The 6000-nt window shown below is 28.7% G+C and overlaps 1 protein-coding gene across 2 annotated transcripts in view; it reads right to left on the reverse strand.

The window, feature by feature from the left end:
- The window catches only part of LOC140449779 (ATP-binding cassette sub-family C member 4-like), a 119368-nt gene extending 113724 nt beyond the window's left edge, over positions 1–5644 (reverse strand). The window contains exon 1 of one of the 2 annotated variants that reach the window (XM_072543123.1): positions 5226–5644. The gene's annotated coding sequence lies outside the window, so the exon portion shown is untranslated. Of the gene's footprint in view, positions 1–27; positions 129–5225 lie in introns of those variants that run through there. The other variant, XM_072543126.1, reaches the window with a different exon arrangement.
- Positions 5645–6000: the final 356 nt, after the last annotated feature.

Here is a 6000-nt window from a genome sequence, read left to right on the forward strand (position 1 = left end):
TGTAAAAACGTCCTTTCTAAATCTCACCTGATATACTCGAAACAATTTCTTCAATCATTTCACTAAAAACAACTCACTTTTTGCCAATGGTCAAGAGAAACAAAACGCACGTGTATTATTCAACATCTGCGCTAGAGTATAAAATAAAAATAACATATCAACTCCTTGAAAATTTGGCGCCGATGAAAGAGACATCGTAATATTTAAATAGAATTTTTCAAATATAAATGCATCTTTCAAAAAATGCCCATGAATCTATATTTAGTATATTAGTAAATGTAATGACTCTTTTAGATTAAGTACAGGCACAGGCTGAGTAGAGGAAAATTATCCCCAAATATTTGATGGAAGTGTGGAAACTATACTCATAATAGTTGGCTTTTATCAATTTTTAGTAATTTATGTCGTATAAAAATACAAACATTCGATTTGTTTGGAGAAATTTTAAATCTATTTTGATAGAACCAATTTTTTGACAAGTCTGTCAAAATGTATTTTACCTAATGTTTGTATACAATTTACATATTTTTTGGAAAACAAATAAATAAGAAAATCAATACAGTTTTTAATGTGATTTTTATGCAAGTGAGCACTATAAAGACTATATAATAAAGGACTCAAGAGTGATCACTGGGGCAATCCTAAATTATTATATCGTGAGCCTATGAGATCACTATTATTTGATCTAAGAAAAATCTTCGTACAAGAGTAAAAATTACAAATTATTTTTGCTAACCGAGATGGTATTTGGAAATTTTTGACAAATTTTTCAACTAAAATATCAAGACATAAGTATACTATTATATGCCCCCTTTATATCCATACATATTGCAGGTAAGTATGTGTTCTCCGTAAACGTGTTCTAAATATCTGTCACTAAAATTGTAATGGCGTCTAAAGTAATCTTTCTTTTTTGTACCCAAATTGATGATCAGAAAGTAAGTTCTTTTTTTTTTCTAACCACCATTCCAATCTCGGTTTAGTTATTCTAAAGTTTTATGCAGGCGCGACATAATAGATATAGGTCTTTTATGATAAATAATGACTCATCTAAACTGTAAACATCTTTTTCTAACAAGTATTTTTTAGCAGGTAATACCCAAACGGGTCCCCATCTTATACCTGCGATTGGAACTCTCCAGAGAAGGGTCGAATAAATTTGATGGTGACCGAAGATCAAAGAAGCTTCGAGATAAACAAAATGAGGTATAAAACTGGTCTTTTTCTATGCCGTTTGAGATATTTCAAGGGTCAGCACAGGTTAACATCCGTCCGCTTCGAGAGAATCCAAACTAATGGCTGTTTGATATATATATAGAGAAATTTTCATTTAGTCTGAAAATATAATCGAGTCGAGTTTTAAAATGTACCGAGCGTATTGTTGGGATAAATAAATTGTAATAAATGTTGTAAATAAATTATGTAATTATAGTGTGAAATAAATTAGTATAATATTGTACAAATAAAGACTTTAATAAACAAGTGTTAGAATATTTTATAATAAATAAAGTTAATAAATTAGACAAATAAACTCAGTTCAGGTCTATAAGATTGCGATTAGTTACAATTTTTACCTGGTTTAAGAATTGATATGATAATAACATAATTGAAATTGAGGAACTACGCTTATATTGTTGACTACTTCATTTAATAATTCCACTAGTAAGAGTTTAGCTATTTTTAGAAGGTATTGTATCATGGGATATTTAATATTGTACAATCCTGGACTTGTGTTATTTCGGCTTTTAATATCTATTATCTAAAGGATTACCTTACCTCTATACCTTTAGGTAATTGGACTGATGGAGGAGCGATTTATCAAAAATTTCATCAACTAATGTATTGTTAAGACGTGTTGTATTAGAGATAGGATCTCTATGTATCTTTCTGGCTTCATTAAATAATGCTGAAGAATGAGTATATTTGTTTAAGTTGGAGACAAAATTTTTACAACTTTCTTTAGCTAATGCTTTTAATTTTTTTGAAGTTATACTTCTATACGCACGGTCGGCGTTGGAAATTTGCATGAGAGTGAATCTGTGAAACCATTACATATGTAAGATAATGAGTTAGAGAGAGACAGAAGATATATTTTCTCTCTCTTCCTCTCTCGAGAATAAAAATGTTCCTTTTGTATTTATTATTATATGTATATTATTATTATTATTGTATATATATATATATATATATATATATATATATATATATATATATATATATATATATTATATATAAATATAATTATTTATGTGACATGTTTTGTATTATTTAAAATTAAACGTTTATAATTATTTTAGGCTTTTGTATTTCAAAATAAACACTCTGTTTTACAGAGGACTGTCAATTTTGAAATCCGTTAGTGTCATGTCTAATTGGCAAATCCTGTACGTGTTTGGTTCATACGCTGGTGGTTGTGAGTTCGAATCCCAATTATGAATTTCCTTTTTTATTTTTTAAAAACCTCACGTTTAAATATTTAAAAACCTCACGTTAATCTTATTAAATATATGTAATATACGCAAAAAACATAAATTTTAAAATAAAATAAAAATTTACAACATAATTCGAGTTGTTGGTTTTTTATTTTTATCTTCGTAAAGTAAGTTATGTGTATTGGCAGTTTTAAATACTTATAAATATTACATTTTAATTTATATTGTATTATTATATTGAATTATGTTGCAGTGTATTTATTGTATTGTAATTTTTATATTAATAGCAAAATAAACAATGAATTTTACTGCAGAGTATGTGTAAATTTTTTTTTGCATTCAACTCCTTTTATACATATATAAAAATTAAAATATATATTTTCATTAAAATATTGATACAATCCTTGATTTACTATACTCCTTTTACAGGTCAAATGTTTATATACAGCAAACGATGCACCATATACCTATATAACTAATTATTTTACTCTTTCTGCTCTCTCTTACCTATAGCATTACATATGTAATGATTGTACAGATTAACGACGAAAGCGTGTATAGAAGTACAACTTCTACCGGCAGTCCCACTGGACTGCCACAACCGGTTTTTTTTTATCTTTTGTTATGATATCTTAACATTTTAACTAATTTTTCAAGTTTTGTTTATAATTTGAAAGTGCTTCTTTTCTCTCTTTGATAATATCATCACAATTTGTATTCCACGAAGGCGGAGAACTTCGAATTTTGCCTTTAAAAGCTTTATATTGTGGAATTGAAAATTCAGCTGTATTTAAACTACTTACTTTCAGTTAGTATTTTGATCAATAAGAATTCATTAAATCTTAAGAATTTTCATTAGTTTTATATTGTGTGAAGAAATATTTAGTTGCGATTATACTCGTACATAACACTGCAGTGTGCTTCAAAGTTTATACCTGCCAAACGTTTAAAAAAGCGTGCATTTATCGGTTAATCAGAAATAAATTATTAGCCAAGTTTATGAGTTCTTAAAAATGAAACATAAACATTGGTTTATGTTAACGATACTATTGAAAAGATATGCAATATAACAAGTATAAGCATATCGGCGATATCAAAAGAAGAAAACTTGAATACTTAGGCCATGTTATGAGAGGGCAAAGATACTCATTATTGCAGATTATTATGCAAGGCAAAATACGAGAAAAGCGAAATGTGGGAAGACGAAAAATATAGTGACTTAAGAACTTGAAGGAATGGTTTGAATGCAGTAGTGCAGAACTATTTAGACCGGTAGTCAACTGCATCCGCATGATTTTTAATATTCAATAGAAGATTAAAGCCGAACAAAGCATCTCTTGTGCTCATACCATTTCTTAAGCCAAATTGTGTGTCACTAATTTCGTATTCAAGAGTTTTTACAATTCTGCTGTGTATTATTTTCAATAATGTTTTAAGTGTGTGACTTTTTGGGTATTGCCACAGAGGTCGATTGCCTCTTTTGTGTTTTTGATGGCATATGACTTCTTTCCGTAATATTGGTGGTCCGATATCCGCTGTCGTTTCTAATGATAGTTAAGCTTATAAATAGAAAGCCATCATACTTTTATCTAGATCTTTTAGTTCCTTGTTCCTTGCATCTGTCGCAGAGCCACCTCTCTTTTACCTCTCGAATTTTCTTATTGATGTTTTTCTGGATTTTTTTATATTTATTTAGGTGTTTTGCTTTATGTTTTCTAAGACTAGTTTACAGATTTAATATAAAAGCGAAATATATTAAAATTGTAACTCAAAAAACTAGAGCAATAGTAATCAGAACAGAACAGAAGAACAGTAAACAAAAGATGAAAACTGGAAGTTTGATGGAAAAAGTGATAAAAATAAAATATCTAGAGATTAAATTTCTAGCATGAAGACGTTGAAAAAGAATTTAGAGATCAGGTATTAAAAGCAAGTAATTTAGTAGGATGCATGAATAATACTATATGGCGTAAACAACACATTAACAGCGAGATTAACTCATAACTCAAAAATCTATAAGGCCATTATAAGACCAATAATCACGTATGCTTTAGAAACATAACCCGATGCAGCCAAAATACATAGAGTGCTAGAAACAGCAGAATTAAGAATGCTCAGAAGAATTACAGAAAACACATTGAGAGACTGAGTAAGGAATAACGAGACTAGGACAAAATGTAATGTACAGGGTGTAAACAAGAATGGGGGACAAAAGAATTGTTAAATATCAAGAGAAAAATCACCAAGTGGTAGAAGTATCGGTAAACCACGCAAAAGTTGGAGCGATAATCTTCCATAGAGGCAACAACAGCTAATGGACAAGCAAAATTGCTTATATCAAGAAGAAAGAAGAAAAAATAATCAGTGAACAGTAGTACAAGCCATGGTATTATTTTGTTCCTCTATAATGTCTTGTACTAAAAAAATAAAGGTAAAAAGTTGAATTGAATAAAAGAATTGTGTTAAAGTAAAAGTTATTTTGAAATAAAAGGGCAGTCTTGATAAAAGGACCAGAAGACAAAAACATTAAGATAGCAAAATGATACTAATAGTAATAGTGTTTATGCAGGAAAAGAATAAAACCAATGAATAGCTAAACTATACCATTTTTAACAACTTTCCAAACAATGTAGCAGTAGGTAATCACGGTTTTTTTGGTCGTTTATCTTTTAGAATCGTAAGGACGTCCTGTACTTTAGGTGATAAATCTTCTCTTCCCTTCTATTAATTGTACAAATTGTTGCAAAAATATTAATTTATATGACCAAAGTATTTGATATAGCACAAACTTACCTTTAAAGTATTTCCAATTATTTCTAGTATGAATAGTCACTAAAGTACACAACACAAAGTCAAATTAAATCACTTTGTTAAAAAATGTCACGGTAAACTTTCACTCGAACGATTATTCTTTTATTATATACGTTTTAACATTTTCAGATAAGTAATTCCACAAAAAATACGAAGTTCAAATAACCGCCACTTATCAATTTCGTTTTAATATTGTAAATAGAAGAGTACGGATGAGATTTCTATTTATTTAATGAAATATTGTATTTTGCAAGATGTAGGCTATCACTGTTTCATTGTTCTAGTGTCGTGTATCCCGGCGTTACACGAGGATAGTGGAAAAATATGATTAATTTTTATTTATCTAAATTTTAGTGTACTTTGTAGTGTTATCATAATTGTTATTACAGTACAGTTGAAAGTTTAAGACTGACCAAAGCAGCAGCAATTTTTGTCAATATACAATTTATCGTATTCGTTTATCTAAATAGGACAAAAGTATATCGTCATGCGATGATTGTTTTGTATACCTATAAAAATTAAATGAAACACTTTGTTTATATCCTTTATTTATTTTGATCTGTTTCTACAAATAGAAAAAACAATAATCAATAAGATTATCACGTAACTAACACAGGGGAGATTCCTCCAGTTACAAAAATCCTTTGAGACATATTTCTTTTTTTTCTTCTTCTGCTTATGTGGTTATTCCATTCTTTTTTTCTATTTTGTGTCCATTCATTTATACACTGTACGTTACATTTTCTTTTAATGTCTT

The sequence above is a fragment of the Diabrotica undecimpunctata genome, chromosome 9, assembly GCF_040954645.1.
Source record: "Diabrotica undecimpunctata isolate CICGRU chromosome 9, icDiaUnde3, whole genome shotgun sequence".
NCBI classification, from domain to species: domain Eukaryota; kingdom Metazoa; phylum Arthropoda; class Insecta; order Coleoptera; family Chrysomelidae; genus Diabrotica; species Diabrotica undecimpunctata.